Raw genomic sequence first — 22,226 nt, 5'->3', positions numbered from 1 at the left:
TGAGAATCTAAATGCTCATGAAAACTCTCCTTGTAGTGAATGATGAGACTGTAACGTGGGTCATTAGCTTGTTTGTTTAGTCATATGAAGCTGTTGAGAGCTGATAAAGACCCAGCAGCTTCATATACAGGCAGAGGCATGATGCAACCATCAGTGAGTGTCCGATATACTAGTACTGTAATGTGATTTAAAGCTTTAAGCATCCAACCCACAATTGTGCTACTGTGGCTTTTTCCATGTCCACTCAGGCTTCTTAATGTGCAAATTGAAACTGTTCATAACAACAGCTGGATGGAGACACATTCACTTGCCACACTTCACGCCTGCCTGTGACTTTGACACATTTTTTGAACACAACATTGTGTGAAATTCACTCTCTCTCTACCTTCACATACAGCTGTGCTTCAGGCCTTAAGGTGCGTTTGATTTCTGTAACCCTGCAGTAGATGAAGGGGTATGTATGTATGTATGTATGTATGTATGTATGTATGTATGTATGTATGTATGTATGTGTGTATGTGTGTGTGTATGTATGACAGCATCAACAGAAAGACGTAAACTCCAGTTCCACTCACACGCTCTCTCTGTTTTGAATATATTACAGTAACATCGGCAATACAATGTGTTGTCTTTCACTTGCAATATGATGAAACTGAAATCATGTGAACGAATCAGCTTTGTTGACTGAGGCTACATCCACGCTGAAACAATTTAGTTTTAAATGCATCCCTTTAGCTTTGTTTGATGTCAACACTCTTAAAGGAGAGTAATGGAAACACTGTAGTAGGAAAACTTCTGTTTTGGTCCAGATAGGTGAAAAATTAAGAATTGCGGAAATGATGACACACATAGGCCTACATACACCTATGCCTGGCTCCTGATTGGGTCTAATCTATCACTGAATATGCTGTCTCTGAGTCATCACACTCCCATCACATGAGCCCTGGTCAACGACAAATCCTGAATTTGTTCTAACTGCAGAGAAGACCATTTACTTGATGCTTATCAGCACCTGTGTATGTGAATTGTCATGTCATATGCATTTTCAGGTGTTTTAGTCTGGATGGAGGTGGAGCTGAAACACTTGTCTGGATGAAGACTGTGATGCTTTTTAAATGTAGAGTCACATGACCAACACCTGCTAACTGGTTAAAAAGATATACAGTTTCTCAAACAGAAACACACATTAAACCTGAAGGTTAAAACAGACTGAGACAGGAAACGCTGTCCAATCACGGCCCACATCCACTCTCTGAAACGTTTCTACTCAGATCAGTCAGATCCTTTTCGGAGTCTGATGCTCCGTCCCATTCAGATCCTGACTGAGAGAGAGAGAGAGAGAGAGAGAGAGAGAGAGAGAGAGAGAGAGAGCTGGAGAGCTGACAGCTGTGTAGATAACAGGGCCCTGGTTGCCATGGTGAGAGCGTTTGATTGGCAGCTGGCGGGGAGGGTTGATTGATAAGGACCCCCCTGCTATTCCAGTGACAGCTCCTGTCAGAGAGCCAGCTCGTCTCACATCAGATGTATCAACTGGTACAGCCCGCTCCCACCCCCAACACACACACACACACCCACCAAACACACACACACACTCACACAGGACAACAGCCAACTGAACCACTATACCGACCCCTGACCACACCATTTATATCTGCAACAAACACATGTAAATATGGACATCAATACTGTCATGTCAGTAAGAGCACTAATACAATACTGCAAAAATGGTGTTAAAAGACCTTTTTTTAATAAATAATGCTACACTTTTATATAGTATGTCCTTAGATTGTTATCATTAATGCAAAAATACGTGAACAGTATTTTATTATTTCTAAGCTAACCTGAACTGTTAGGGTTAGGGTTTATGGAGCTACATCTAATGATTCAGTTCACTAATGATTCGTCTGATGATTTAATTCTTGGTTAATCCTCAAAATAGTGATAAGTAACATTTATCCAGAGTCTAAATGAGCCTTTTAAATGTCATTTGATTGTCATTAGGGAAATAATTAAGAGAAAAACGTAGTAACTACTATTAACCATTAAATGTTTAAATGAAAAATAAATCATGGACTTTGCTTTCAGGTGAGAAATCGAATCTTTAACAAAGCATCAGTTTTGTAAAAGTGTTTTGTGAGTAACTATAAACCTCAGGAAAAAGTACAATGCCAAAGTACAAATCTGAGTTCCACTTTAGTAAGTAAGTGAGCCAAATTTTTTCACTTACTTTTCAGCAATGTGCTGTCCAAACTGTTTCGTTTGAAAGTTTTTTTTATTTTTTATTTTGTCCTATGCTTTAAATGTGTAAGTACAGTACACATGTCGCTAACACTGTTCATTAAAACAAAGACTGGTTCAGCAGGTGACCAGAACACCCAGCACACAGTCTGGGCGGAGCAGGTGTCAGACTGAGCCTCTTGTTAACCCTGCTAACTATTTCAGTCAGCTGATAAGCACAGACACAAGCGCAGGGTCCCAGAACGTGACAAGAGTTCACTGTCCAAATTAGAACAAATGGACTGAGTGAAGACAGACCCCGTCCCGCTCAGCCCCCCGTCCTCTGTCCACTGTTTCATTATGATGATCAGGACCGCCACCATCTCCGTATGGGTGTCTTAGCTCACCTATACCTCACCTCATCCTGCACGCAGGGGTCTATGGATGATTAAATGATAAATGTAATGTTAATGTAGTGGTTCTCAGAAAAAAAAACAACAACTCAAAAGTAGCTTTAAAAATGAGTAGACTTTCATTTAAGAAATACAAATCCAACTTTGTAAAAAATGAATGCATTTAATAAAATCCTAAATAAAATAAAATCCTATGAATTACAAAGGGGACACACAGAAAGAAACAAATCACAACAAGTATTTAGGATAATCTTAACATAATGTGCAGTAGTCTGTTAGGTGCCTTGAGATAATGTTTATTATGATTAGGGGCTATACAAATAAAATTAGAATGTAATTATGTAATGTAATTCTGACCAGCAACAACACTGCACTGACACAGACAGTTTATCAGGTGTGGGAGTCAAAGTGGTGGATGCATTATGTTTTAATTACCTCACTATATAAAGATACCATTGTTACTATTCACAGACATTTTTATAGTTAATATAATTATATTAAAAGTGATAACATTTGATGCAAACGAAAAAAAAATCTACAATTTCAGTCGTTGAATCAGCCACATTAAAATGACTGTGCTCAGAGTCAGAATATGAACTACCTGCCTGGAGCTTTTGAAACAAGCTGATCCATCAGCCAGACTACTGTTCAGTTCAAGCACTCCCACACTGAGAAGAAGAGAAAGAGGAGAAGGTGTGTGTGGAGGAGTGAATGTGCTGTCAGTCCATCAGCTTGGACTTGAGGGTCTGTGCTGTGTGGCTTCTCAGGGTTATCAGCAGCCTCAGATATGAGCGACCTCCTCTGTCAGCACCCAAGGGTGAGTGGACCGCCAACAGGGGAGGAGCAGAGATAATGCATCCGATTGACAGCCTTGTCTTCCCCCCCATTAAACCGCCGCCCCCCCCCCCCCCCCCCCCCCCCCCCCCCCACCCTGTGAACTTCCCTCAGCCTTCAGGCATCAGTCCCACCAAGGAGCATTCCTCTGTGACTCTGCTTCTGCCTAAATACAGACTGGCAACTGAAGAGAATACAGAAAGTTTAGAGGCAGAGACCATCTAGTGGGTTTTAGTGTGAAAATTACACCTGAATTTCCTGTGGGTCTCATCACCATGCAGGGGTCAAAGGTCAAGGCCTGATTCATCATCATTTCATTTCATTTCATAACCTTTATTTAAACTTGGAGATATATTGAGGAGTAACCTCATTTACAATATAGCCGAGATGAAACACAAAACATATAAGGACAGAAGACAAGACATTTGAAACATACAAAAACATAACAGAATACCAGAATGTAAAGGTGACTAGGGTAAATTGAAACATAGTTAAAAGCACGAGCAGTTAGAGGTAAAATAAGATGTACGGTAGTTGTGGTTTTAAATTGTCCTATTGATAAAAGTGAGGTAAGTTTCAAATGATTTTGCAGAGTGTTCCAACAGTAAGATAAGCTGGTCTTTCCAAGTTCGGTGTTAACAGAGGGAACCTGCAGTGTGAGCCAGTCTTTTGAGCGTGAATGGTAAAGACCTGCATTGAAAGATACTAGTGAGTTAATATAAGATGGTAAGAGACCAGTAAGAGCTTTAAAAATAAATCAAATCCAGCGTCGATCACGCCTGGTAGATAGTGAGGGCCATCCAACTTTGGAATACAGGTCACAGTGATGAGTGTTGTAGCTGTCGCCAGTAATAAACCTCAGGGCTGAATCATCATTATCATTATTTTTTAATTCACTGTCATGATTTTCTATTTATTTAGCTCTTGTAAAACAGAGAGGCAGGTGTTAAGAAGACTCACCTGACTACAAGTGACAAGTGATAAACCAGAGTCATATTCCTTGTTTGTCTGCACATACTTGGCAAATAAATGTGATTCTGATTCTGAGGAGGAAAGGAAGGACACACACTTGTGATAGTGAAGTGAATCAGAAACATTTTGTGTATCTTTCTGGGTGTGAGAGATGATGTAAATCATGCAAAGTCTTATTTGAGCAAAATCCTAATATCAGATTCATTACAGTTCCAACAGAGTGTGTTACTCTGCAGGTTAATACCTGTTGCCTGAGGTGCAGGTCACACTTTCCTCCTGCTGTGAGGTTTTCACAGTTTGGAGCCATTAGAGAAAGACATGGCTCTGTTCCATAATACAAAACAAACACAGCACTGATGCCACACTGTGTTTTCATTTTAGAACCCATTGTTACAGATTTAGCCTGCTTCCACTCTACTTTATTGTGGGGCTTCTGGAAACTTACCTTTGGAAATAATGATGTAGAGACACAAGTGGTGCGGGCAATGGATTATGAAATACAAGTGTGACCGGTCTTTTCTTTGCTCTTGTTCAATTAATTCAATATTTTAACCCTGAATCCCTTTGCTTGTGGTATTTTTGCAAAACTCAACTCAAGATTTTCCTTTAATATGTCACATGTCTGTGCCTGACGTTAAATTAATGTACATTTATATTTCTTTACACAAATGTGAAGAAAATTTAAATTCCTGTTGAAATTTTAAGATAATCTGTGATTGAGTTTAAAGAGGAACTATTCAGGATTTTTATCTTAACTATGCTTTTTTTTTTTTTTTTTACTTTAGAGTGTTGTTACGATGGAGAATGGAGGCTCTCTGCCTTCCACGCAGCGTCTCTTGGCCGAAAACCAACCTGGCAAGATCAGAGCCTCTGACCCGGTGTCCCAGCTCTCGTCTCGCCCCGTGACACAAACCCGCCCCGTAATCTGTAATCTCTTGTTTATGATGGATAAAACTACACAAATATACACATCGTAATGATATAACATTATCCAATGGATCGCTTTCTGGCCGAAAAGAAATGCACATGGTCGGGAGGACGGTTAGCAAAACAGCAGAAAAACGATCTGACTTGCATAGTTCCCCTTTAAAAACAAACATGACATCACCAGAGAACCAGTCTGAGCTGTGAATTTCAAGCCATTAGGTACCACACGGCTGCAGATTCTCAAAGCCGATTGCATCATCATCATCATCACATGGTCACCTCTTCACTCCACCGCAGCAGTAGTTGTGTTTCTCTGTCATCAGCAGGCAGCAGCGTGGGCGTGCTGCTGTCTGCAGGTTCACCCGGAGTGCCATGCTGGAGCCGCGTCCATGCAGCTCCACACCGTGCTGCACACCCGGTGCTGTGCAGCTCTGCTCCGGCTCTCACCCCCAGAGCAGCGTATGGTAAAGTCATCAGGGCCCCGCGTCCCTTTGAAGAGGGGGACCGAAAGAAACACAACAGCTCTGAACACGATGCCGTGTCTCCCTTTTCCACCGGCCCTGCTTTTTTTTCTTTGCCTTTTTGAAAAAAAATTCCTTCAAGACCCCGTATTACTCTCTGCTTTTTCAATTTATTTCCCTCCAGCTCGCTGCCCGATCTCTCCCTCCCTCCCTCTGTCTCTCGCTCCTTCCACTTAACCCTAACCTGCCTCTGGATTCAGCTCTCGCTTTCTGTCTCAGCACCTTTCTCCTGCATTTGTCCTCACAGGTGACACAGACAGACCAGCTGGTTGCTGATCAGTGTTAACAGCAAAATGCAGCAGGAGCCACACTGTTGAGATCTTTTAAAATCATACAGTGGACAGGTGAGAAATTTTCTTCTCAGTTTATTTCTTACAAAGGATTTTTTTTTTAGACTTGAAGCTAGAAAAAAAATATAGTATCACAAGCTTTGTCCACCTGGAAAATCTTTCTCGCCCTTTACTTACCCTTTTAACCATTTTGGTTGCCCTGACACCACCAGTTTGGGATCTCAGATCTAAGCAATCGCAAAACACTAAAACTCCAAACACAAATTGCTGACATTCTTGCTGAGTGCACATGCACATATTTGTGTTGGTCCATGTGTGTGTGTGTGTGTGTGTGTGGTGTGTCAGTCAGAGATGTCACACATGCTGCTCCACTCAGCATCAGGCCCATTTGGTGGTCGTCCTCTCAGGAATGCGAGGCCTGCGGTCGCCTGATGTTGCCCTGTGTGCTGCACTAATGTCATTGTCATGGCACACGGCCATATTAGGTTCATCTCACAGTTTATGTCAATAATCAGAAATGTAAGTAATTCTCAATCATCTGATAAAATTGCTGTTGAGTATTTGTTATTAGTTAAATAATTAGATATTCATTACACAAATTCATGTTTATCTCTTCATTTTGTTCTTCTGCTTACACAGATACTGTCTACAAGACCTTGTTACCATGTAAGAGCAAACCAACTCTCATCCATCATCCTCAGAGTTGTCAGCCAGCTGCCAAAAAAGGAGAAAATTGCTGGAATTAGAATGCAAATCTCGCATCAGTTTATTTTACCATAGAACGTAGTGTAGCAGGGCTTTCGTTCAATTAATACTTTCAGTTTCAGATCTGGAACAGGCAACATCCTCTCTAACACGTTTTCATTTTTTAAATAATTTTTGTTAATTTTTGCAAAATTTCATCCATATCCATACACACCTGGAAACTGAGTCAGTATAAACAAGAAACAGGTTGTCTACTATTGAAAAAAGTACAAATGAAATAACAGTAAAGGCAGTTACATCGATTTTAAGCATGATTTAAAGGGATAGTTCAACATTTTGGCAAACTGGCCCATTGCCATAATCCCTATAGTCATAGCAGTAGGTTTGTTACCTTTAATTGTCGGTGCAAGCTATTTTTAGAACGGCGGAGCAGAGCAGAGAGCTGCACAGAGCTACGCTACGGAGGATCATGGGATTTCTTGGTTTCCCTCATCAAACTCATCAAATACACAATCCAACAACTCCAAAACGCTCTGGTGGACAAGTTGTGACCTGCACATTCAGTTTGAGGAGGGAAACCAAGAAATCCCATGAGCCTCCGTAGCGTAGCTCTGAGCAGCTCACGGCTCTGCTCCGCCGTTCTAAAAATAGCTTGCACCGACAATTAAAGGTAATGAAACTATTGCTATGACTATAGAGGGATTATCTGTTTACCAACAAATCAGGATGCGTGCGCAACCTGACTGCAGAAAGAACCGGTTGTCATGGTTACCTCCATGGATCTAGTGTAGTCAAAGCGGTGTTAGCTAGCGATGTTGTCAGCCTACTACAACAGTTTATCACCTACTGATGTAGTGTGTGTTTTATACATAGACTGTAGGTTTTATGACGGCAGGAAAAAAAAAAAAAAAATGTCAGGACGGAGGATCGACTTTGTACCACGGCAACGGAAACTCAGCCACGGGACAAGACATGGACACTCACAGCAGCGGTGGTTATCGGTAAAAACAACACTGTGCATCCCTAACGTTACCTACAGTTATTTAACACACAATCATGTTCAGGAAAACACTCACGATTACAAAACTCTGTGGCTGTGAGGACTGAGGTGCTGCCTGGTCAGAGACGAGGGAAGAGGACGGACCTGTCTAAAGTCTGGAACAACTGCATAACGTAACTGTAACATTACGTGCATGGCTGAGTGAGTAAGTACCGGTAATCTAAAACAATATAGTTTAACGTTAATTAATGTCAGCTTGCTTTCCATTAGTGACCTCGTCTTCAGTCACTGTCGTAGTAAACATTTCACAACTCATTCGCTGCAGTTATAACGTTACAGCTGTGCCTGTGAGCATTTAGCTTTATCTCCATTCAAACCAACGTATCTAACACGTTATATTGCTCGAAATTAATCGCCAATGTACTATTTTCTCTCTCGTTTGCCTTGAAAGGGGTGCGAGTTGACGGTATTCTGTTAAATTTGCGCGTTTTGTTATTTTTATCAAAACAATTAGTGCAACTTCCAGCACAAAAAGACCTGATCACGGCTCTTGCTGCTCTCTTTCTGCAGGCGACATGCGCAGTAGAACGTCAGTGACGTAGGCTGATAATCCCTCTATAGGGATTATGGCAATGGGCCAATTTGCCAAAATGTTGAACTATCCCTTTAACAGAACAACAGTGGCAGCAAAGAGACCATTCTCAATAACACCTATTATTATTTCATAATCCATGTCGCTTTCACCACTGGGAATGAAAGATGATGCCACCCAGTCAGTGTGGGTGCCTGTGTCATCATTTTGAACAATCAGAGAAGCTTTATTATGTTACATCAACTACCACAGCACATCTGAAAGATGCTGCACACATGTGTACACTGTTTTGTACAGGAAGTCACATGGGCTGAGAAAGGAGCTGCCACTGATGGAGTTAGAGTTGAGAATAAAGTTTAAAGACCCTGTCAGTTAGCTGAGGACACTGTACAATAACGCATCGTAACAACAAGTTTCATGTGCACATTTAGCACAAATGTAACTTTGTGAATAATGTGGGTTGTGTGATGATTCTAAAGTTTATATGGCTGTGTTTATTGGATGTACCTGTAACTCCTGGACCAGGTGCACCTCCCGCTCCCGACCCTCCTCGCTGATAAGCTGTGATCTGTGTGACTGTACACACTGCTGGTCCAGCCTGTGATGTCACACACACTCAGGTGTGTCCTCCACGCTGTAATCTGATTTCATACACACAGGACACACAGTGAGGTGTCGAGCTGCTGCTGACACAATTCATCCCAAATCCAATTATCAGTGTCGCGCTCACACAAAGAGACAGAGAATCGATTTGACTCACAAAAGGTGTGTGTTGATGAGGAACAACACACCTCCACCTCTCTCTGTGTCCGACACACCACACACCACACACACACGTGTAGAAGTAGAGTGGGCAAATTTAGGACCAGTTGGAATTCAAATCAATTGGATAGACCCCATTTCACACACACACACACACTTATATACACACACACCATGAGTCCATCAGTGGGAACCGGGCAGCTTCCGCCTTAAACCCACACAGCTCCACAGTTTCCCACGCTGGTTTACACACGTCTTCCTCACCACCTCGCCCACGCCTGCATGTGTGTGTGTGTGTGTGTGTGTGTGTGTGAAGGTGGGGAGGAGGGGAACTTTGTGCTATATGTGTGTTTATGTTTTTAGTGCTATATTAACAAGTATTTATGAATGGGTGTGTGTATGTGTGTGTGCACTACTTGAATATTGAAAGTGCAGATGTGGTGGTTGATCGTGTCTCAGATATAGTTTTCATGTAAATGTTCATGTGTGTGTAATGTTCTATACACTACATACCACTATTGTAGGTATCATACTATGGTCTAAATATGTTTATGTCAGTGTGCATATATAAATATATATATGAGTGTCTTTGATAATACATGTTCACTCTTTCCCACGTACGTACTTGGACATTAGACATGTAAGTGTGTGTGTGTAAGCGCGTGTGTGTGTGCCCACAGTCTGCTCTCTGCAGCTCTCAGACGTTCACTCAGCTCAGTTAATTCCCCACAGCGGCAGGTTGCCAGGTATTTTTACTGCCTCACCTCTATGTGTGTGTGTGTGTGTGTGTGTGTGTGTGTGTATCAGTCATGGATGATGTTAGCAGAGCGTGGATGTGAAAAGCAGGCCAGCGACGTCCAGCGGGCTCAAGTGAAGGCAGAGAACATGGCAAAGCCTGGAGAAACTCCAGAGCCAGCTCTCTCAGCCAGAGCCATGGAGACGGCTTTCTGTGCAACGTCATGGCAGATGTGCGCGCGCAGCCAGGGGGCAGGAAGCAGGACATTTCTCATTGTTTACAAGCGGAGTCAAGCAGCAAACAAAAAGGACAAGTTGTTGTGCTGTTAGCTGCACAAACCGGCAAAAGGATGGATATACGTACAGTGAATTGTATAATAAACCGAGGGGATCTCATCCGTTTGCCAAAAAAGAAGAAGATTATGGCTCCAGACCATTAAAAGGGCGGATTGGGGTCCTGAAGGTCCTAAAGGCGGCGAGAGTCTGTGCAGCACCGGTGTCATAAAACTAAAAATAATATAAATTAAAAAATTAAGTTTTGTACATACAGACTTAAAGGGACGAGGAGTTTCTCCATTAGCAGAATGAAAAATTCCGCGACAATAAAAAAGTCTCACGTTAATGTGGATGAATCTACGTTACCACTTGTTAATGGGCCCATTTTCAATAAATATATTGTTTTGTCTCTATGGTTATTTTGTTATTATTAGTGGTGGTGGAAATGCTGGTCGAGCCGACCAGCGTTTCCTTACTTTCGGTTTCGTGGCGAGTCATGAGAATAACGCCACCTAATCTCCGTTTATGGTGGGAACTACGACGGTATGTGATCGTCTTCGAACCTCTGACTTTAATTCTTGATGAATGAAAACATGAGTCTGTCTTGCGCCGGTCAAAGAATTTTACCGTGCGTGCGGAGGCTCATAAATGTAGTGTGAAAACGCTTCGCTTTTCCAAAACTCCTCGTTGTCCCTTTAAATGCACGCCAGTTGTCGTTTCTGTACACCGGGCTTCTCTATGAGATAACTGCTAATGTCGGGCCATATGATAGCTGGCCATTTGGACATATCTGAAATCCATTAGTCACAGGGAATATTATAGCTATGGGTCTGGTAAAACCAATCAACCAGCTCATCCAGCGTTTCCCATTAATCAGGCAGATGGGCAGGTTGCGTTGTGATGGTAACATAATGTTAGGCTAGCTAATGTGTTCAAAGGGTGTGGGGGGGGGGAGTGAAATGGCACTCAGATACCGCCCAAGCCGAGCGAGTACTCGAGTACTCGGATATCGGCTGCAGCCCTACAAACAATACGGCATCTACATCAGTTCACTCCGAGCAGTCTTTTGCCTCCTGGTTGTGCGTGCACCTAGTATTGTTTGTACACAAGAAACCCGTCTATAGTGGAGGGGGGCAGAGCCACTGGGTGATCACTGATCATGCACACGCACAAACCATAGCACAATACACACACAGCCCAAGTGTGGTTATAATTTCATAGAAGTGCATTTAGCCTCAGGCTGGACTCGAACCTGGCACCAGGAAGGTACAGTATATCGTTACTAATATCAGCACCGTCTCTTCTCCTGTTGTCTTTGGAAAGTTCAGTACAGAGAAGAAGATGATTCAGGAAGGTTGTTCAAAGCTCGGGTTCTGGGAAAACCTGAGCTGATTATTGTCATGTTGCTGCCATCCTGCCAGTCCCATGTCCTAGAGACAGTTTAACATGATATGATGTTTGTTGAAGTCAATCAGTTGAAGAGTTAGAAGGCTGCAGAGAATAATCAATTTGGTAAATTTAACTAAATAAAAACTACAATGAACAATGCAAAACTAACTAAAACTAAACTGAATGTCAGATAACATCCGCTTAGTTTTAGTTTCCTTTGAGATTTGTTTATTTATTTATTAGATGGATCCCCATTAGAGATGCTAAAGCTGCAGGAAGAAAACACCGCAGCTCAATATGGGACGACTTGGAGTACGACCCACAGGTAGATAAGAGTGAATGTAACATGATGAGGACTGATGGGAACATTATGGGATGCGAATCTGACAAATCTGGAAGTTCATCTTCAGAAGTCTGACAGAGGCTTTCTGCTAAAACCTGAAAAACTAAAACTAAGACTAAATAAAAACTAGTCAATTCCTACAAAAAAATAAAAACTAAAACTGCTTCATCACTTGTTGAACTAACTAAAACTAAATTGAAATAAAAAATCAAACAAAAATACTTAATAAAAATAAAAACTAATGAAACGTTTTGCAGTGAGTGTGATGCTCTTCCAGTCTGTAGGTGTCATCTAGTTACTGGAGGACCACCATGGTGGCTCTGACACGCACACACTCATCTAATGACACACCCAGACCTGCACACTGGCCTCAAATGGACGTTGTCCTTTGACACACTGACACACACACACACACACACACACACACACACACACACACACTAAAACACACAAACAACAGTTTACCTGGGCTGACTTGACCTGGTGGCAGGGGGTCATGTGGAAGCAGAGGTCAGCTCAGAGTCTCAGAGCCTCACATGTTTTTCATGAGTGGAGCTGTTACTGTGTGAGACCTCACAGCCACTGACAACCATGTTTCTGACGGAATCCCTGAGTCTTACACACAGTCCAGCTGTTATCATTGAGACTGGACTGGACAGTGACCTGCTGAGACGACTGCTGGTCTCACAGAGTCTCTGAGAATCCTTACATGTATGGATTAAAGGGATAGTTCAACATTTTGGCAAACTGGCCCATTGCCATAATCCCTATAGTCATAGCAGTAGGTTTGTTACCTTTAATTGTCGGTGCAAGCTATTTTTAGAACGGTGGACCAGAGCCGCGAGCTGCTCAGAACTACGCTACAGAGGCTAATGGGATTTCTTGGTTTTCCTCATCAAACTCATCAAATTCACAATCCAACAACTCTAAAACGCTCTGGTGAACAAGTTGTGACCTGCACATTCACCACGCTATGAGATAATAACACAACGTTACCAGACAGAGTTGTTTCGAGGCAAATTCAGAGACTGCTGCCGAAAACTCTGTCTCATAACATTCTGTTTATTTCATAGCGTGGTGAATGTGCAGGTCGCAACTTGTCCACCAGAGCGTTGTGGAGTTGTTGGATTGTGTATTTGATGAGTCTGATGAGGGAAACCAAGAAATCCCATGAGCCTCCGTAGCGTAGCTCTGAGCAGCTCACGGCTCTGCTCCGCCGTTCTAAAAATAGCTTGCCCCCGACAATTAAAGGTAACAAACCTACTGCTATGACTATAGGGATTATGGCAATGAGCCAGTTTGCCAAAATGTTGAACTATCCCTTTAATAAAAGATTAGGTGAGGTTCAAGTGTGAGAGGCAGTCAGATGATCCTCTCCCCTCTCTCTCCAACTTTCCTGTATCAATCCAATTGCAGCTACAACAAAGGCAAAGATGTCCAAAAAATACAGAAAATACTTTTCTTGTGAACATGAGCTACGCACTGACAGAGGATCCAGGACTCTGCTTCCCGCAGCACAACCTGCTGAGTGGATTAGACTGACGCCCAGCGAAGGCTGCATGAAGAAGAGTTGGAACGATCCTGTGTGTAGGTGTGTGTAACATGAGCCGGTAGGATACAGTCTCAGACTCATATAACGTTGACTGAAGCGAGTTCATATACATTTATTTTAACTTTGGCTGCCCCGGTCTCAGATCAATCACACCCGGCGGCGCTCCTTCCGCCCCCGGGCAGCTCTACACTCAGGATGATGGAGATGCTCTGCAGAAAACATGGCTTCGCTGTCTGACAAGTGCTGAACACATCCAGGCGATAGAGCCGATCCAAACAGGGAGCTGCTGCTGCTGAAACCTCTCCGCTGGCTTTAAGTGCTCATATGGTATGGGTATTACTAGCATGTGTTCCTTAAAGGAGGGTATATTTGGTCAAACCCAGCAGGGCAATCAAAGACGCCCTGAATCTGGAAATGTCTGTAAGTGCATAGATGCCCGGCTCTCTTCCCTCCCTCCCTCCCTCCCTCCCTCCCTCCCTCCCTCTCTCTCTCCATCCAGATGGATAAACAGTTGAAGGCACACACACACACACCTAATGACTGGGGCCTGAGAAAGTGACTGAAGAACCACAGAGTTACTTGAGACTTCTGGCTCGGCCCCGTCTATTATTTGGATCTGTGTAATTATTTTGGGGGCAAAGAGGAGCAACACAAGTTACATGACCGCAGTTCACACAGTGCAGGGAGCCGTGTGTGTGTGTGTGTGTGTGTGTGTGTGTGTGTGTGTGTGTGTGTGTGTGAGTGTGAAACATTCACAAAGTACCGGTCTGGGTCCAGAGACTGATGCTGAGATGTGACTGTGTGGGATCAACAGCTGATTCACTCTGGCTCTTAGGTGTCAGCATCACTCAATAGTATACAATATGAATGTAAATATTAATGTATATGTGCTTAATACAGATTACTTCATATGATGTTGTAATTTACTTGTAGGTGCAAAACACAAGTGACTATTGATGAGGTAATTGATGATGAATGTGATTCACTCAACTATTTGGAAGAGTTAATCAGAGAGAATGTAAGAAAAAGGTTGTTGTTATTCAGAGATACTTCTCAACAAGTCAACACCTACTGAATCATGAGGATATTTTATCCCAGATTCAGACTGAAGTCATTTGCTGCATGTCATCCCCTGATGATCAGAAAGTGATCACCACAGAAACTGATGATCAGTTTCTGTATATTGACGATCCATTAATTATCATTGGCTGGTAGCAGCTTGCAGAATCTGAGCTGAGATTTCCTTAAGACAAAAGCAACAGCACAAAACACACTAAAATCTTCTTATTGTGGTTTATTTTAAATGTTCACTTAAAGTGTTGCAGCTTTTCTTCTTATTTCACTCTCATAATCCAGAATCTCTTAAAGTCAGTTAAACCATTATATAAAAGACGTTAATGATCAAAGTAGGATGTCTGTGCAACACCTTTAAGTAACTCACTAGATTAAACCCTAAGTGTGGTACTTAGGTAGAATAGTTAAGGTGTCGTTCTTCAGCGTTCATGGTATCAGCCATGGAGAACCAGGATGAGTAAATCTACATTATCAAGAGTTTATCTTCTCTGACCTAGGCTGTGGTGTCTGAGCAACCAGACTCATCCAGATTTTTTTTTCATTGATAATAATTTACAGATACAAAAAAACAAAACAACTAAGATCCATGCAAACACACTGAGGGAACTATATTATAAAAAGCACTATACTGGCTCATTTACATGCTATAAATAGCTATAAACTATAAAGATTGGAGCATCACACAGAGATACAGTAGTAAAATATGCAAAGTTTATCCAAAAGCCTGTTTAAACAGGTAAGTCTTTCACTTTTTCATGAAGAGTGAGCTGATGAGTATACTGGAGGACATCAGTTGTATATGCAGTGTATATGCAGTTACACTAGCTTGTCCTATATGTAGACCGCTGAGCAGGTGCAACACTAGTAAGTAAAAGATTTGCTTTTCAAACCTGGGAAGTAAATTTCAAAATAAAAGCATTGTTTTTTTTAATGTGAAATTGTACTCACCAGTGAAGACATGTATCTTCTCTTTCTTATTCTCATTTGCTCCCTGTTTAGTTTTATTATGGATCCCCATTAGTCCTCACCTTGGTAAGGACTATTCTTCCTGGGGTCCAGACACTCATATATGACAATCAAAACATAATACAATAACTTACAGAATTAGATAAATGACAAACAACAAAATAAAACAAAATAATAAGAATAAAAATATTTTACAAATACAAACCAACTTTGACTTTTCAAAACCTTAAAAAAATGTAAGTTCTTTACTAATAATGGCCTCTTTTATTTTCTTTTTGAATCTCCATTTATTTTCAATGTTGGTCATGTTTGGTGGGAGCCTATGTCACTGCTCTGTACATTACAGTTCTCCTAAGTGCCTCAGTTCTTGGTAGAGGCAGGGTAAAATGAGCACTCAATGCATGCCTTGTTGCATAGCCGTGCCTTTCGTTAGTAGTTTGTAGCTGCAACACCAAGTTATTAGGTTTTCCCACATGATAAATATTAAACAAAAATGTGACCAAACTATAAGCAAATCTTTGTTCTACTGTCATCCAAGACAGCGTTTGATGCATCCCCTCTACCCTACTCCTCCCCGAGCAACGGAGAGCGAGTCGTGCTGCTCTATTCTGTGTGATTTGGAGTTTTTGTAAGTCTTGTTTTGAGGTGCTAGACCATATTATTGGGCAGTAGTCAAGACATGACAATACTAATGATTGCAATACCAGTTTAACTGCTGAACCTGACAAAAGATGAGCAGCCCTCCTTATCATTGAAATGGTTTTGCTCATTTTAGATGCAACTCTATTAATATGTGTCGACCAAGAAAATGTTTCATCAATTATCACACCCAATGATTTGGCCTCTCTAACCTGTTCAATACTATTACCCTGTATAAATAGATGGAGTTCCCTGTGTCGTCACATCTCGTTCTGTCTGAAGCATCTGGAGTGTAACACATGTCAAACATCACAACACTGCTCAGCTCAGTCCAGAAAGCATCCACAGAATTACTTTCTCAATTGCTAAAACACTAAACCCAATTGTCTGAACCAAATTCTCAGTTGCCTGAACCCACTGATTGAATCAGTCTCTTTTTGCAAAACCATCAGCACTTTTCACCTGTTTAGACACATCTTACCAACACATTTTCATTGTGATGCACCTGTGTTGCATAATGCTGAGCACAGGTGGCAAAAGTCAAACACAAGTAAAGCACAAGTTTCACCGGTTGAACACAACAACTCAAAATTGATCACACTTGTGTCCAATGATGTGAGGGCACACATAGCCTAAGCCAGTTCAGGATGAAGTCCTGTGGCCTGATCCAGTACAGAGAAATGATGCTGTGGCTGAGTTGTGCACTTCTCATTTCTATATTTTTGTACTTTATTTGTGCACAATATTTCTCTTTGTCTTTGTACTGTACAAGTGCTGTGTAAAATGCACAGGATTTCTGTTTTTTTTGTACTTTTTTTTACAGTTTTTCTCGATTGCTAAGACACATTTCTCGAACGCTTCTCTCATTTTCTCTAAACTGTGAACACAAACCCCAATTTTCAAGCTACATTCACAAAACCTCAGACTCTTCTTGCAAAACCAAACTTTCACCTCAAAACAGTTCAATCTGGTGCCCAAAACTGAACTATGTTGTCAAATCGTGCCCCGAGTCAATCAAAATTAAAAACACTACTGAGCAGTCACTAAACACAACATAGAAAAATATAAAACACAATGCTCAGCACATGAAGCTGTAGAAATAATGTTTATCGTTCACCTCCTTCCCTCTCCACATCCATTTCATCCCCTTTTCCTTCCTTCTTCTTTTTTCTTCCCAGTTCATCCCTCCCTCCCTCCCTCCCTCATCCTTTCTTACTTCACCCTGTCGTCTCTCATATTCTCCTCTTGCAAAACGAAAAACCTGTGCATTTAGCACTTGTACATAGTAAAAAAAAAAAGAAGTACAAAAACCAGAAATCTTGTGCATTTACACGTAGCACTTGTACAGTACAAAGACAAACAGAAATCTTGTGCATTTAGCACTTGTATACAGTAAGCCTACGTAAAAATAAAGTACAAAAATATAGAAATGAGAAGTGCATAACTCAGCCACAGCATCATTTCTCTGTACTGGATCAGGCCACAGGACTTCATCCTGAACTGGCTTAGGCTATGTGTGCCCTCACATCATTGGACACAAGTGTGATCAATTTTGAGTTGTTGTGTTCAACCGGTGAAACTTGTGCTTTACTTGTGTTTGACTTTTGCCGCCTGTGCTCAGCATTATGCAACACAGGTGCATCACAATGAAAATGTGTTGGTAAGATGTGTCTAAACAGGTGAAAAGTGCTGACGGTTTTGCCAAAAGAGAGACTGATTCAATCAGTGGGTTCAGGCAACTGAGAATTTGGTTCAGACAACAGGGTTTAGTGTTTTAGCAATTGAGAAAAACTGTATTTTTAGGGGTACAAGTGCTAAATGCACAGGTTTTTGTTTTGCAAGAGGAGAAGATGAGAGACAACAGGGTGAAGGAAGAGAGGATGAGGGAGGGATGAACTGGGAAGAAGGAAGGAAAAGGGGATGAAATGGACGTGGGGAGGGAGGGAGGAGGGTGAAAGAAAGGGAAGGAGAGAAGTGCTACAGTGTAAATGCACAGGTTTTTTGTTTTGTGAATGTAGCTTGAAAATTGGGGTTTGTGTTCACAGTTTAGAGAAAATGAGAGAAGCTTTCGAGAAATGTGTCTTAGCAATCGAGAAAAACTGTAAAGGCACAGGTTTTTTGTTTTGCAACATGCATTTAGCTACAGTGAACGATAAACATTTATTTCTACAGCCTCATGTGCTGAGCGTTGTGTTTTCTATTTTTCTATGTTGTGTTTAGTGACTGCTCAGTAGTGTTTTTAATTTTGATTGACTCGGGGCACGATTTGACAACATAGTTCAGTTTTGAGAACAGATTGAACTGTTTTGAGGTGAAAGTTTGGTTTTGCAAGAAGAGTCTGAGGTTTTGTGAATGTAGCTTGAAAATTGGGGTTTGTGTTCACAGTTTAGAGAAAATGAGAGAAGCTTTCAAGAAATGTGTCTTAGCACTGTACTGTAAACTGTATTCAATCTGTATCTGAGCAACAGATTCATATTCTTGCATCCATCGCTATCATTTTTGATTTAACCATTACAGGGCGTGAATGTGGCCGCGTGCTCCTCTGGTCCACACACCCTGGTTAGTCAGCGCAGGACGACAGGCTTCCACTTCAGATGCTGACGTTTTACAAATCATTACAAACTAGGTGATCTAAATGGCACAGAGACACCATACAGCTCAGCTTAAAGAGAAGAAGGGAGCAGAGTGGAAAGGATGGAGGGAGCAGGAAGAGCAGAGGGAGGAGGGGAAAGTGGCAGATGGCTGCAGAGCAGGAACGATGGAGGGAGAGAGAGGTGTAACCAAGGTGGTGAAGTGAAGAAATGGAACTTCTAGGGGGTAAAGGAGGATGGTATTTATTATACAGAGAGCAACGTGGAACTTTGACGTGAACACATTTCATTAGGAGTGTTCATCAGAAGAGCTGTCGATGAGTCTTTATCATCTTGATTGTAAATCTCAAATTGTACTTCATGTCATTTCACTAGTGTGAGCGCCTTTTTCTCAGATTGTGCATGTTTGAGTGACATCAGTCCTCACAGTCAACGTCATGTCTGCTTTTTCATTCACCCAGTTTATTTACACAGGGAAGGCCGTCCAGAGCCAGCTCTCCTTTTCAAGGACACCCTGAAACTTCATCTACAACATGAGAAACAATAATCCACAAATGTAAAAAAAAAAAACTATTTTATCACAGATAACTTATATAAGCATACAAAGCCATATGGTATATAAAAGCAATATTAGTCTATAAAGGAAGTAGATGCATGAAGGTTGTCACTCAGATGAAACTAATAAAGATTCATCATCTAATTGGATTTTCATTCTTCGTTATGTTACTCCGCACGTGTGGAGCATAAGATTTTAAACATCTTGATTCTCTGGCTTTTGCATCAGTTACATTACTGTTATGTTGCGCTGCAGGGCTGACTGTTCAAATCCGTAATGTCTCCACTAACTGCTGTTTTACTGCAAAACCATCATGTGACACTTTAAACAGCAAAAACAGATCTGATGTTTACAGTCAGGGCCACGGTACCTGAGCTTCCAAGATGCTGCTAGATGATTTTTATAGCAGCAGCTGCCAGGGGAGAGAAAAATGTTGGTTCATGTGAAAAAATAAAATAAGATATATATATATATATATATATATATATAATATAGAGAGTAACAATGCAGTTTAAAGACAAGGGCTTTGTTAAAGGAAGCTGTCCCATGATGGCACAAATGTTTTATAGCAGAATATGGATCTGTTTTATTTGCAGTATAGTTCTGGATAGGTTTTTTCTTCTTCTTCTTTTCCTAAGGCCACACTGGTGGAGCTGTGGTCATGAGTGGAGGAGCAGAGAGGGGAGAGGGAGAGAGGGAGCAGAGGGGGAAGGGTGTTTGCCCCCTGCTGGGCTGCTGATGGATGCAGGGCTCCTGGGGTTAAGGGGAGGGCAGCCAGACCCTGAGCCGGGGTACAGAGTGGCAGCTACCTGCCGCTCATCCCTCCCTCTCTCTCTCTCTCTCTCTCTCTCTCTCTCTCTCTCTCACACACACACACACACACACACACACACACCAGCAGCTTTTATTACAGTTTTCAGTCAAACACTTTTATGTCACACACTGACCCACTTCATGTCTCACATGGGGGTTATATGTTTATGTTATACTCATTTCATTTATTGTTTATTTGACTAGGACAATGCACATTAATGGACAATTAGTGATGCACACATCACGTCATGTAAATGTGCCAGATTTAGCTTAGAGCTCATTTCCATCCATAGTCCTCACCTTTAAAGACTGTCAGACATACCATACAAAAAAACAACAATAGGAAGCTGAGGCTCCCTGCGTAAGTGTAAAAAAGACATAGTAGCAGCGGTTACAACAATAAGAAAACAGATACTGTAGCAACCTGCATAAACAAGAGAGGCCAGAGTGCTAGCAGCAGTTATATATCAGTAAAAAAAGAGAAATAAGAAAACAGGTAACAATGCCATGCAGCGCTGCATGGCATTGTTACCTGCCTAAATATAAGAGAAAACAGAATATCTGCAACAGTTTCACAATAAAATTACAATACAGAATAATATATGATGAGAAATAAGGGCTACAGTAGTACTGTAAGGCAAGGCAAGGCAAGGCAATTTTATTTGTATAGCCCGTTTTTTTTACAAACAGTTTGTCTCAAAGGGCTTTACATGGCATCGTAACAACATCCTCTGTCCTTAGACCCTCACATCCACTGAGGAAAAACTCCATACAAAACCCTTTTAACAGGGAAAAATGGGAGAAACCTCAGGGTGAGCAACAGAGGAGGGATCCCTTAAAGTGCTGGTATAGATATTTCATTCATGGGTGCAAATTTGATGGGACAGTAACCTCTTTAAGCTGTTTTTTGAATGCATTAAAAGTAGGACTGTCTCATCAGGGTTGGGAGACTATTCCAACATACAGTATACTGCCCCTCACAGTTAGGGAGTTTTGGCCTATGTGGCCACGTCTGAACTCACTGACACACACAGTTTCTCTCTGTCACTCACACACACACACACACACACACACACACACACACACACACACACACAGGGAGAGGGGGAGAGCAGGAGATGCTAATGGGAGGGAGGGAAGGAAACAGCAAAACAAACCATCTGACAACATGAACAGTGTCAGAGGAGCAGATAACAGATGAAGTGGCTGCAGAGTGTGATGCTGCAGGGCTCCACTCTGCCTTTAATGCTGTCATATTACACCACCACGGACACTGGGGGCGACCGACTCAACCTACACCTATAGTCCCCCCCCCCCCCACTACCACCACCCCTCACCCTCCCCTCCCTGGAGCGCCCACTGGTGGCTCAACCCTGCATGACACACAGATCTCCTCATGACGTCTTATCAACATGTGCCACACATGCAGGGCCGTATAGGGGAGAAAGGTGATGATAATTCTAGGGGTCCAGCGCCCAGTAGAGCCCACACAAAAACCCCAGTAATCTAATCTTTGTATGACTGATTTATTCTGCATATGACCCTGACATAGGCTACGTTCACACTGCAGTTACAAGTGACCTGAATCCGATTTTTTTGCTCATATGTGACCCATATGTGAACAGCACAAGTCGCATTGAATCTGACATTTTCGAATCAGAATTAGGCCACTTTTAAATGTGGTACTGAATCGGATACATATTGGATTTTTTTTTAATGTGACCGCAATCTGAACAGCCAGGTCGCATTCTGACCCGTGCTGCACTGTTTTGTAAATGAATGACAAATAAAGTTAATTGAAAAAAAAAAGTGTGCCAGAGCCAGGAATAGAATCAAAACATGGATATCAGAGCAAGGTTGATAGTGTAGTGTTGATAGTGAGATGCTACTGTAGCAAGCAGGAGACCAGGGTTTAAATCTGATGTGATTTTTTTTTTTAGCCTTAAGCCATAAAATCCTACAATACCGGTTGCCGTTGCCATGTTCGCTTCCGTAAACACCGTTGTGGCGTGATGTCATCAATGATCAACTGCGCATGTGGGTCACTTCAGGAGTGTGA

The sequence above is a fragment of the Trachurus japonicus genome, chromosome 15 (assembly GCF_045865225.1).
Source record: "Trachurus japonicus isolate A0001 chromosome 15, Traja_1.0".
In the NCBI taxonomy this organism is placed as follows: Eukaryota; Metazoa; Chordata; class Actinopteri; order Carangiformes; family Carangidae; genus Trachurus; species Trachurus japonicus.
Note: the sequence above shows the minus strand (reverse complement) of the source record.